The sequence below is a fragment of the Theobroma cacao genome, chromosome 9 (genome assembly GCF_000208745.1).
Source record: "Theobroma cacao cultivar B97-61/B2 chromosome 9, Criollo_cocoa_genome_V2, whole genome shotgun sequence".
NCBI lineage: Eukaryota > Viridiplantae > Streptophyta > Magnoliopsida > Malvales > Malvaceae > Theobroma > Theobroma cacao.
The window spans coordinates 9,981,702-9,996,066 of record NC_030858.1 but is presented as its reverse complement, the minus strand read 5'-3'; the positions used below and the strand labels follow the sequence as shown (position 1 = coordinate 9,996,066).

General features: G+C 32.5%; 1 long non-coding RNA gene across 1 annotated transcript; it reads right to left on the bottom strand.

Moving 5' to 3' along the window:
- LOC108663481 lies at positions 10,349-13,686 on the bottom strand. The gene is made up of 3 exons (XR_001929542.1): positions 13,650-13,686; positions 11,387-11,462; positions 10,349-10,536 (listed from the first exon to the last, which is right to left on the bottom strand). It is a non-coding gene; the product is annotated as an uncharacterized LOC108663481 (long non-coding RNA).

The following is a 14,365-nucleotide window of genomic DNA, read 5'->3' as shown; positions in this document are numbered from 1 at the left end:
CTTCCAAAATTGCTAATATTTAGTAACAAATTATATGCAAAGAGACGCTTTTATATTCTCAACTTATCCTTCAATAATTCATAAATTTATAAGAAAAATTATATACTTCATTTTTATTTGACGAAAATTTTTTCTTTTGATTTAATTTATATTATTATTTTTAATTATTAAAAAATTCTCTTATTTTATTTGTTTTGTTCATTCTAAAATTATGGTTTTGTTTTTATCATTTTTTGGTTTATTAAAAATAAATTAAGATATTATGACACTTCAGCATTAAATTTGTTAAAAACTATTTTAACTTCTTTTTACAACACTTTTGAAACAGCTCTACTCCAATAACACTTTTTAAAGAAGCTCTAACCGGACCAAACCGGCACACATATATAAACGGGTTTAAGTTAAGTCGGAGTTAAAACTTGTAAAGCTAATTAAGTTTTACACTTTTCTATAAGTATACATACTATTAATATTTTAGAAATCAACAGCTGGATTTAACAATATACTCATGCCCATCATATTCATAAAGTTTCAAATCAAATCGGTATTAATATCATATTGATTTAGATTACTGTCTTTTCAACTATATCAAACAATCAAATTTTATTACTATCGTCAAAATAAGCAATTTTTAATTAATTTAAAAATTGACATGCATGATCTTTATGAATAGAATATGGAATTCAAAATTTGAATTAGCAAAATATAAATCATATAAAACTTAACAAATTTTAAATTCGTATAAGTGGGTCTTTCCTCCATGATCTATGCGTATATCCCACGCTTAAAGGGGGGGTTTAGATTATCTTTTCGCATATAAAAAAGCTACTTTACCTTACCCCATTAAAAAAAAAAAAAAAGAGTAGCAAACTATTGTGAGAAATTTGTGGGGGCGAAGGGGCTCATAGGATGGGCATTTACGAAGGGGGCGAGAGGCATGTGCACACATGGTTGGGACCCACGATGTTCTAACAAAGGTTTACAGCCTCGCAACCCTTGAATCATGGGGCTTCCCCGTCCCAGAATTTGCCTTTTCTCATGCTCCCCACAGGCAAAACTAGTTAGTCAAACCCTTTGCCCATTGTTGTCAAACAATCAAACCAAAGCATCCCATTGGCTTTAATTTATTGTCACCCAAAAGAATCAAATCAAGCCCCTTTTATTCCTTTCTTTTTTCCTCGTAGTCCAAAAAAAAAAACAAGATTATGTTTACATTTTAAATGTTTTAATTTGAAATACTAAATTATAATTGCTAAATTTTTCTCTTGGGAAATAAATACATTTTTCTAAGGTATATCTCTTTGTTGGATTTGTAAATTTTACTTATGTTGTATGTTTGTTGTATGGTATATGTTTGTTTGTATGTATAAAACAAAAAGAAAAGAAAAAGAAGAGAATAAAAGAGTAAGAAGTTGATTTTGATGATTGAAGCATCAAGCACAAAGTTTCCTTAAGAATAGAATTAATATATATAATTTAATTGATAATCATGAAATAACTGCTACAAACACTCGAACAACTAGAATATGAAATTTCAACTTTGAAATCTTATAAGTTCAAGTCATTAGGTTGAGAGAAATATGATTTATAGGATGGGCGACCATTACTTTATTATGTAATTTAAAATTTTTTGTATAAAAAATCTAATTCGTAATTATACTCTTGACTCAGAAAAAATGACATGCCCAATTTTACAAAAAAAAAAAATTGTAACAAAAAAGAGGAACAAAGTTTCTCTCTAACTCTTTAATTTGGAAACATTTTCAAACTTCTCTGTTTCCACTTAAGATTATGCATGCTACATGAAACTGACATTCAAAAAATTTGGCTGGAAAGTGACATGTCGAGGGAGACTATGGCGTCATTGTGAGACATATATGTATTATGTGCATTAATTAAGAAGGGCAACCCATTTTCAAAGATATTAGTTTTGGTTTTTGTATGATCTTTACAGCCAGAAAGTCCATAAGGAATCCTGTGTATTTGATTAGAACAATAATTAATGCTCTTTTCACCAATTTCATGCCCGTAAATCAAGGGTTTGGTCACTTCTAGGGTACTCAAAGGACATCTACTTCCTGTTCAAGCAAAGTGCCCATCAATCCTAAAGATATAAAACCCGAAATTAAACTAAATTAGGCCCTTTAGAGACCATGAAGCTTGGTGTCAATTGTCAAGTACCCTACCACGTATAAGTTGAAGGACTGAGTCTAGAGGTGATTATATAGTAGCTTCTTTTTTAAATTCTAAAAATTGAATTAATCAAATTTTCTTAAAATATAAGTGAAAATGATCAAATTATTGTTAGATAGTTTGTTAATGTTGGACTTATTAATGAAAAGTTGTGACTAAACAATTATAAATAATTACCTTATTAAAATATAACTTTTGAAAGGTTATTTTATATAATTATTGAATAGTTGTATTATGAAAGGAAACAACTATTTGAAGAGTTATATTATGAAAAGAAACAAGTCTTTTTGTACAATTTGAAAAGCCAGATTATGAAAGGATACAAGTCTTTTCATTAAAAGACGTATATGTTGGCTTATTATATAAATAACGTTCTTACACTGCTAATTTCACAATTCTGATAAATGTTTTAAAGACTTTGTTGTATCTTGGAGGTTGAAAAAATACCTAAAGGAAAGTGACAATTCTCGCCCTCATAGTCATAATCTTCCTTCTTAAAATATTCTTCTTTTTCTTCTTCTAAAATTTTCTAATAATCTTTAGGTATTTTTTCAAACATTTTTGCAATTTTTTCATGATGGAGACTAGGTTGGATTCAAGTGTGAAGGCTCACTTCCAAAATCAGGAAGTGATCAAACTTGATAGATTTGATGGAACAAATTTCACTAGATGGATGGATAAGATGGTATTCCTATTAACCACATTGAAAATTTATTATGTTCTTGAAACGGATCAACCATCAAACCCAAAAGAAATCAAGTCAATAGAAGCAACATCTTCTGAAATATTGTTGTAGCAACCATTGCTAATGTTAACATAGAGAAACGGAAACATGACGAGTTTATATGTCATTGATACATTTTGAATTCTCTCACTGATTGATTATATGATCTTTTTAGATAAAAGACTTTAGCAAAAGAAATCTGGACTACACTTGAGGAAATGTACAAAAAGGAGAAAAAAAGTACGGATAAATTTCTTGCATTGAGATACTTAGAGTTTACCATGATAGATACCAAACCAATTACGGATCAAGTACATCAATTACGAATTTTGACATCTAAATTAAGTGAACTAGAAATCAAAATTCCTTACTCACTTTTAGTGGGAGCAATTCTATCCAAACTTTCATTTTCTTGGAATGGATATAGGAAGAAAATTTTACACTCTCCAGAAAGTTTTACTATTGAAGAGTTTCAAACTCGTTTGCATATTGAGATAGAAAATTGTGCTAGAAATGCACCCATTCTTAGGTCAAATATAAATCTCGTCAATTAAAAAGAAAAGGATTTTGGAAATTTGAAAAGAAATAGAGTCAAGAAATTGACTTCAAGAAATCCAAGAAATATAAAAGTGATCAAATGTGTTATCATTGTGGAAAGAATGGACATTTTATCAAGTAGTGCAAGTTTAGGAATTCTAGAAATCTTGATAACAAGATTGCTGCTTCTAGTTTTGGAAACAAGGTAAAGCTTGTTGAACATGATGTCAAAGACTTTGTTGCGATGGTGACAAGCACCCACATACTATTCCCCAGTATCTCGCATACTTCAACCTATGAAATAAGTTGCTTACTTCTAAAGTAAGGAGGCTTAACGTATACCATCCTTTAAGCATTGTCAATATCCTTATTTTTTACAATACAATGACCAAGAACATATTTAGGAAAAAAGCTTTGACGCATAAAAATCTCCTAATTATAATCTTTATAATTTATTTGCAAGGCCATTATATTCTAAAGACTTTATCTACATTAGTCTCTCATAACTCTTTATAAATAAACTCATTGATAAAGCATTACTTTATACATTATACAAAATATCCATAATGTATTTAACATGAAATATGACTAATTAATGCACTGTTTTACAAGCACAAAATCGATTGGCTTACAGGGCTTACATTAACAATCTTCCATTAGCACTAAAGCTAATCGCCCATGTATCTAATACCAAAGTCCTTTAAGTGGCGATCATGTTTTTGTTGGGACAAAACTTTAGTGAGAGAGTCAGCTAAGTTGCCCTCCGTGGGTACTTTCTCTATATTAATAACACATCTTCCAATTATCTCCTTGATTAGGTGATAACACTACAATACATGTTTAGACCCTTGATGAGACCTTGGTTCTTTCGCTTGTGCAATGGCTCCATTGTTGTCATAGTATAAAGTTATAGGATCAACAATGTTAGGAACCACACCAAGTTCTGTTACGAACTTCTTGATCCAAACTCCCTCCTTCACTGCCTTAAATGCAAAGATGTATTTAGCCTCAGTTGTAGAATCTGCATCGTTGCTTACTTAAAACTTTTCCTGCTAATAGCACCGTCATTTAAGGTAAACATAAACCCTCTTTGTGATTTGATGTCATCCTTATTGGATTGGAATGCAGCATCTCCATATCCTTTAACTTGGAGTTTAGCCTCTTCATAGATCAAGAAAACATTGTCAATTCTTCATAAGTACTTAAGGATATTTTTCACAACAATCTAGTGACTCTCACCTAGATTCGATTGGTATTTGCTCATGACACTCAAAGCATACACCACATCTAGTCTAGTACATTACTTAACATACATGATGGATCCTATAGCCGATGCATACAGTATCCTATCCATCCTCATCCTCCCATCTTGTGTTTTTGGACACATATCCTTTGAGAGATGAATGCCATGTGACATAGGCTAGTGTCCCTTCTTGGACTTGGTCATGCTAAACCTCTTTAACACCTTATCTACATAAGTGGATTGGGACAATCCTAGCAGCCTGTTTGATTTAACTCTGTAGATCCTTATTCCCATAATATAGGTCATTTCTCCCAAATCATTCATGGAGAATTGTTTAGATAACCGTATCTTGACAGTTTGTAGCATCAGTGCATCATTTCCTATTAGTAGTATGTCATCAACATAAAGTATTAAGAATACAACTACTTTTCCTTTTACCTTCTTGTAACCACATGGATTATCATGATTCTTGACGAAATCATATTCTTTAATAGTTTCATCAAATTTGATGTTCTAACTCCTAAACGCTAGACATTTAGAGTTTGCATAGTTTATGCAAATTCTCCTTGGATATAAAACCTTTAGGTTATGTTATATACACTTCTTCTTTCAAATTCCTATTAAGGAATGCTCTCTTTACATCCATCTTCCATATCTCATAATCATAATATGCAACAATAGCAAGCAAAATCCTAATGGATCTAAACATGGCTACAGGTGAGAAAGTTTCCTCATAATCGATTTCTTCAACTTGGTTGTAACCTTTAGCAACCAACCTAGCCTTGTTTGTTTGTACATTACCAACCATGTTAGTCTTTCTCTTAAAGATCCATTTGCATTCTATAGGTTGTACCCTTTCAGGTGCATCAACCAAAGTCCATACTTGGTTGACATGCATGGCATCCATCTAGGATTTCCTGGCCTTTAGCCACTTATCAGAATCGATATCAAATATTTCTTCCTCATAAGTAGTAGAGTTTTTGCCAATTGGTAGAGAATCTCTTTCCAGCATAAATCTATATCTATTTGGAGGTTGTCTCCGTCTCATAGATCTATGGAGCAGTTATGTTTCTTGAGCATCGGTTTGAGTATCTAATGCTTTGACCATTGGTTCAGGGTCCATAAGGACTTTAGTTTGTGGTTCTTAAACCTTTTCAAAAATTATTTTATTCACACTAGTCCGTTCAAGTAAAAACTTTTTCTCCAAGAAAGCAGCATGTTTCGAGACAAATACTTCCTACAGTTTATGTAGGATACCCTACAAACTTGCATTTATTTGATCGAGCTCCAAGCTTATCTGACGATGCACACTTCATATAAGCTGTACATCCCTAAATTCTTGTATAAGACAAGTTTGGTCTTTTTCCATACCACATCTCATATGGTGTCTTATCAACCGACTTGATTGGAATCTTGTTACAAAGGTAAGCAATAATCTCTAAGGTATATCCCTAAACGAGTATCAAAAGGTCTGCCCTACTCAACATGGAATGAACCATGTCCAACAGGGTTCGGTTTCTCCTTTCAAATACTCTATTACTTTGTGGAGTTCCAAGTGGAGTCCATTGCGACAAAATTTCATGTTTTGTTAGATAATTCAAAAGCTCCTAGCTAAGATATTATCCTCCTCGATCTGATCTAAGAGTGAGAATACTCTTCCCAGTTTATTTCTCAACCTCAGCCTTAAATTTTTTTAACGTTTCAAAACCTTCCGACTTTTACTTCATTAAGTACACAAAACCAAATCTAGAATGGTCATTTGTAAACGTAATAAAATGCGAATAACTTCCTCTGTTGGTATGTTTAAGGGTCCACATACATCCGAATGTATTAGCTTTGGGAGCACACCTACTTTTTCATCCTTTCCAGTAAAAGAAGTCTTAAAAATCTTACCAAGGAGATAGCATTCACAAGTTCCATATGATTCATAATCAAATGGATCTAGATAACCTTGTTTATATAACTTGGCTATCCTTGTCGTATTGATATGACCAAGTCTACAATGCTAGATATAGGTTTGACTTGGATTATCTTGTTTAGCCTTTCTTGACATCCATATTAAGCATTAGGCACTCAAGAACCATAACATAAAGTCTTCCATGACATTTTATGGATCCATAAAAGATATCATTTAGAATAATAGTGCAACAATTACCCTTCATACTAAATTCGAAATCATCATTCTTAGCTAGGTTTGAAATTGAAATGATGTTTATAGTTAATGCTAGTACACAATAGCATTCTTTTAGCTCCAGCACTAAGTCCGATGGTAAAATAAGATCACAAGTCCCAACGGCAACTATTACAATTTTTGCACCATTGCCCACTCTTAAGATTACCTCTTTTTACCAAGCCTTCTACTATCCCTTAAAGCTTTTATGTTGGTACATAAATGTGATCCACATCCTGAATTTGTTATCCAAGATTTATGATTGGTAGTAAAAAGGTTAAGCTCAATCATATTTAAAGTTACCTCTTTACTTGTCAAGATTGTACCCTTCCATTTATTAATAACATTTTTCCAAAGTGATATACCAGTCTAAACATTTTAGGCTAATGGAAACAAGTATGCCAAGCAAAGTAGCAATTATTATTATACCCATTCTAACAACCTATAAATATAGAACAAGTATTTGTATTAGTCTTTCATGTTATTAGCCAATTTAAGATGAAGTATTAAATCTTACATTGATTCTTTCACTAATTTTTCGCAATAATAGCCTTCACTATTCTACAAAAATTTCTACTAGATATTTCTAGCAGGCAAAGATCTTTTTCGAATTATTGCAACCTTGAGTGACTCAACAAATCACAATACGCCTAATTGGGTAAATAATGTAGCTTATCAATTGCATCCTCATGCAACTCCTAGATTAGTTAGGTGACAACTCATTATCTAAATGCATCATATGCATTTTGCCTAACCCTGCCTCTAAGACCATATGGTCAAGTGTAACACATCTGAACCTTACAGTTTTAATTGAGTAAGACCCACCAATAACTCAAATGTGCTTGTGTAAAAGTTTGACATTGAGTGACTCAACAAGTCACCAATTAAAAAGGTAGCCTGGTTATCTTGTTATATGATGGAAGGCAACTTAACCATGCGAAGCACGTCATTCAATATTTTAATACGGGATTTTTGTTGTTGCTTTTATCTTGTTATTTAGGTGTATCGAATTTGGCATACATAATATTTATAATATTACATAAAATAAATCTATCTTGCGTACTACGAGGATGATTATGGACTTTTATCTAATCTAATTTCCTTGAGCTATCAAAGGAAATTTGTTGGTCAAATCCTAAGGGATTACATACAAATATCACCATATCTTGTAGTCTTGTAATCTTCATGTCCCTTTGGCGCCTTTGTCCTTCATTCTTGGAATTACAAAATTTTTTTCTTAATTTAATCCTATGAATTCTAATTACATATATGTCAAGAAACCTCAAGTTACATTTAAGGGGAGTAAGATAAGAGGAGAATTTTACAACTCTTGAATAAAATAAAGGAAAGACAAAGCACACACTCCCTGTTTATAAAATAAATACCAAATGCATTCAACCATAACCATCCATAACACATTATAGTGGTCTAAGTCAATAATCATCCTTCTACATTCATAATCATATAATGAACATATAAAACTTATGTTTAATTCAAATTGAAGATCTTATAGGTCATTTGGCAATAATATCACTCAACCTTTAAAAATATTAATCTAAATAATTTGATGTCTTAATCCCTTTACAAGTTTTGTGCTAATTTATAAGCCCTAGTCCTACTAGGAATTCAATTGAGCATAAATTTAGTAATCCTAAAACTTTTAGGATTGTGAATTTAAATCTAATCCTTATTCTCAATAGAAGACCTAATCATATTAGAAATTTAATATTCATAAGGAATCTTAATCCAATTAGGCTTTCTAATCTTATCAAAAAATTTAATCCTTTTTGTCCTCAATTTTACAATCCTAGTCCAAATAGAATTAGATCTTTATGAACAAGAGTACTATTTCTTTGCCAATTTAATTTTAGAATTTGATTTGGGACAATCCTAAACTCTTTAGGATATATTTCACTACAATTAGGAGTCTAAATCCACGTCATAACCAAATTAGTAGAACCCCTAATTATATAGAGAAGAAATCGCACAAGCTAGTGCAATTTTATTGGGTTTGCATCTCTTATGCTGTTCCAAATTCTTTGGAGCTCCATCCTCCATTGTTTGCTGTGATTTTGGCACCAATTCAGAGATATCCCATGCCCCAAACATCATGCCAAAAAGCTCTCAAAATCTCAGCAAATTTGGAGTACAAGTAGCCATGATTTTGCAAGAGTTCTTGTCACACAAGAATACAATTCCAGCAAACTGTTTATGTAGAAACATCATCAGATTATGACTTATACGAGCTGATTTAATTCTGTAAATTTTCAGAGGTTTAAATCATCCTCTTAACCTTCTACCCACCAAAAATTACACACAAACTCTATCACGACCCGGAACTCTCATCGAGCCCGTGACAACTGCCGCGACGTCCCGATAGACATTCATTACCCGAAATACCAATCGAAACCTCGCAAGGCTTAACATCAGTTTTTCTCACTTCCCCTGTGAGTATTAGTTACTAAAATCATGTTTTAAGGTGACATGAACCAATTTCAATTCAAAAACAGTCAAAGAAAAATTTCAACTACACATGGGTATTATGGTCATTTTTTCTCAAAAATCTCGAAACCAGCTAAAAATATAGTATGCAAGTGGAAAACACATATTTCATAATCAAAAATAAGTTTAGATGTCTAAAACATTCATTTAAAGTGAAACTATAACTATTTAAATATAATAAAAATATTCAATAAAATATTCTATTTTCTTATAAAACAATATTTATAAAGTTACCGGTAAATAATTTTTGTAGCGTAAAAGCTAAATAAATGTATACATACTGTAATACAGATAACCAAAGTATAAAATTTAATTTACAGTGACACGTGGGCTTACGAACGACCAAAAGTATCAAAAGCGGTAAACCTACAGTTTTTTTTAGGATGCAAGTCTAACTGTAGACCTCAAAAAAGTGAGCTATCTACCGACTATCCTAAGCTTGAAATGGGTGGAAAAGAGGGTGGTGAGATTATATAATCCCAGTGAGTAAACAAATACCATCTAAAATATCTAAAGCTGAGTAAATGGAGACAGATAAAATAGTTTAACATTGTCATGACCCGATACTCCCCTCGAGCCTATGACAATCACCGTGATGTCCCCGTAGACATTCGTTACCCGGAGTGCCAACCGAAACCCTGCAAGGCTTTAGTACCATTTTTTTCATCTCCCCTGTGAGTAATCATCGCCAAACCTCATTTGTAAAGAATTTTAAGCTTTTTCCCTTTCAAAACCGTGAAAAAATAATTTTCACCTCATAGGAGCGTTTTCGACATTTTTCTTAGAAAATTTTTCGAAACCGACAAAAAATGTAGTAGATGAGTGGAAAACACATATTTCATGATTTAAAATAAATTTGGGTGTCTAAAACATTTATGAAAAATGATATTGCAACTATTTGAATAAAATAAAAATATTTAATAAAATATTCTAATTTCTTATAAAACAATATTTATAGAGTCATCAGTAAATAATTTTTGTAATGTAAAAGCTAAATAAATTCATACTTGCTATAATACAGATAACCGGGATATGAAATTTACTTTACAGTGACTCGTGGGCTCACAAGGAACAAAAGTCCACAAAGGCAGTAAACTTGCAGTTTTTGGAGTAATAAAGCCAACTATAATCCTCGACGATATTTGCTATCCACAGGCTACCTTGGGCCTAAAATGGTTGAAAAGGAGGGTGGTGAGATTATTAAATCCCAGTGAGTAAACAGATGCCATCTAAACCATCTAAAGTCGAGTAGATGGAGAAAATGAAAATAAGTCATCATATTGTAATTTCATTACCTTTCAACTCATTTCAACCAAATAAACAACTAGGCTTATGATTTCCTGAAAAGTTTGGCTCGTGCCAAAAATCATTATCATACTCAGTCATCAGGGATGGCCTAGGGCTATCCCAAACCGAGTTCGCCAAGACTGTTAAAAAGTTATGTACGCATAAATCATGTTTTTATTTTGAAAACATAGTCGTTCCTTGGCTTTGGCCGAGTTCACCCTCACGTGGTGATTTGGCGTGAAGTGAACTCTAAAGTGTTAACCTCAAAAGTTATCCACCCGCGCCTCTCATACTGAGGTAAGATATAACGGGGTTATCGTGCCCCTCTAATAGGTTGGTCCACGGAACCCACCCACTGCAGTAAGCTAATAATTATCCCATCAATCAATAAAATTCAATAACATGATATGGCAATTATTGTAATTCACAGCCTTTCAAGGCTAAATAAACAGTTCATATATTTCAACACAAATACCAATTCAACCATTCATGCAAATATTATCATAAGCCATTCGATTCAAACCATGAATTTACAACACATCAAATGGTCTCCAATTACTTTATTTGAAAAGCCATTATTCAATTTTAAAACAATTTTATGAAATCATTTCACTAAATCACATTTTGTTTATAAAATCGAAAAATTAATCATTTAATTCATTTCCCATAAAATTCACAAAATTGGATAAAACATACTTTAGATAATTAAGACGATAGTAAGGTTACTCACAGTACTAAGAGTTCGATATACTCTTATTCCCAATCTTCGGGCATAATCTCTTTACCATTATTAGAGAGCTCACCACCTATACATCATACGTGACATGAATTTCAATAAATTGTGTCAATTTATCATAAACTATTTCAAGCTCTATAAATCTATATGAATGCACGAAATGTGATGCAAAATGTCCGAATAGCCGTTTAAATACAGTATTTGACCTAATTCGCATTATTCTCGGTGTAATTGGCTAAAACCTTCAATTTAACTCCAAATCGATTTCTTTCACTTTCTACACTCCAATTATACTTAAAATACCTCAATGACTGTGAATATGATTCAATTTATCAGTCTGAACCATAAATCGCACATGTCTATACATTAGGTAAAAATTCAGATTTTCATGCAAAAATTTCCCATTAAATTTCTAGCCTCACCAATCATTAAATATCATCAAAATATCATGAAATATCATCAATTTCAGCCTCAATATGCTCCCTAGAAAATTCGGCCTCTTGTGGGTTTGTGAAGAACAAAGTGATTCCTTGCTAGATTTTCATACTTTCCATTACCAAACAACCAAAAACACTTAATTAGCTCGAAATCTAGCAAAATCAATGCTTAAAACCTCTCCTCTCAAATTCGGCCAACATGGGTTCGTCATGCAAACTTGAGTTCTAAGCATGAAAAATGAAAAAGAAAGCATGGGTAGTGTAAATCACAAGATAAAATCACAAAATTTTACCTTTGTTAGCTTAATCCCTTGAAATCCCACACTTTTTCTTCAATTTTCCCACCTAGGGTTTGTGTTCTTTCCTTTCCTCTTCACTTCATGCTTTGGCCAGCTATATGGTTGAGACTAAGAGAGTTTTAAATAGATTTTATAAGGAAATTCTAGAATAATCCAAGCTTGACACATGGCATGTTTCCATTGGTCCATGTGTAATGCTTATCCATTAAGCAATCTCTCTCCACCACATAAAATGTTTCAATTATCCACAATGTAAAATGTTAATGGCTGAAATCCATGGGCATGACAAGTGTTAGGTGGTGTAAAATTCCAAAATTCCAACTTTGCCCTCGTAAACTCGTAAAATTACCATTTTGCCTCTAAGACTCCAAAAATGTCAGAATTTAAATTTTTCACCTCTCAAACTCAAATCATACTCCAATGAGTCAAATGTGATCAAAATCTTTTCTAAAAATTCTCATTTTGTCCTCGGGTGGCAAAATTACCATTTTACCCCTAGAACATGAAAATTTCAAATTGACTCTAATTCAGCCCTCGAACTCCAAATCATCATTTTAAGTCATTCTAGGGTTTTAATTCTCAATTTCATCTTAAGATCTCTATTTAGACTAGTTCGAGGCGTAATTCATCTTAATAGTACCATTTGGTACAATATCGACTTTTGACGATTTTTCGAGGCTTTCTAAGTATGCAAGCATATTGTCAATCACATGAAGGACATGGCAAGTACTTTATAAGGTCGGGCTTGACAAACATACTGTAATTCATCACCTTTCAACTCATTTCAACCAAATAAAATCAATTTATATAAATCGAGTAATCAACATGGCTTATAAATTTCTTAAAATTTTGGCTCGTGCCAAAATCATTCTCATACTTAGTTATCAAGGATACCTTGCCCGAGGGCTATCCCAACCGAGTTTGTCAAGGCTGTTAAAAAGTTATGTACGCATAAATCATGTTCTTATTTTGAAAACATAGCAGTTCCTTGGCGTTGGCTGAGTTCACCCTCACGTGGTGGTCTGGCGTGAAGTGAACTCTAAAGTGTTAACCTCAGGAGTTATCCATCCGCGCCTCTCATACTGAGGTAAGAATATAATAGGGTTACCATGCCCCTTTAATAGGCTAGTCCACGGAACTCGTCCACTGCAGCGACCAATATATAACCCCCCATACAATAAAATTTGCAATAGCATGACATGGTAATTATTTTATTTTACAACCTCTCAAGGCAAATCAACAGTTCATACTTTTTCAGCACATTTACCAAATCAACCAATCATGCCAATATTATCATAAGCCATTCAATTCAAACCATGATTTATAACATAGCAATGAGTCTCCAATTACTCCATTTTCAAAACCATCTTTCAATTTCAAGACAATTTATAAAATAATTTCATTTCAATCACATTTTGCTTATAAAACACAAAGATTTACCATTTAAGCTCATTTTCCATAAAATCAAAAAATCGGATAAAACCCACTTTAGATAATTAAGACGATAGTAAGGTTACTCACTATTTCGGGAGTCGAATTTCGAGTACTTCGATTCTTGATCCTCGGGTACTATCTCTTTACTTTTGCCAGAAAGCTCACCACTTAGACATAATGCACAATAAGCCGTTTACTACATTTGTGCTAAACCGTTATAAAACCAGTTTAGGCTTTATACTAATGCATGAAATGGGATGTGAAATACTCGGGTAACTATCTAAATACGATGTTCAATATAAATTCAATTATGTACCTAAATAAAATGGTATTGGCCTAATTCGATCTATCACCCGATTAATTGGCCAACACGTCCAATTTAACTCCAATTAATTCCATATTTTTTCCAATTCTCCAAACCATCAAACACAAGTCAAATAGCATAAAATTTAGCAAAATCATCCTCACATTTCTTCTTGAGAATTTCAGCCATGGTAAGTGCATCAACACTATGATTTCTCCTACTTGATTTTCTCACCATAATTCATCTTTTCCTAACCAATTCACTTGAAATAAAATCAAAATCATCCTTAATATTCAACATGGAGAATTCGGCCAATGATGGGTGATGGAAGAACATGAATTTTTCTTGCTTGATTTTCATGCTACACATCACCAATCAACTAAAAACACTAAAATACATTGAAATCTAACCAAATCAAGCATCAAAACCTCTCTCTAAGTGTTCAGCCAACAAGATACCCATCATGAAATCATGTGATTCAACCATGGAAAATGCAAAA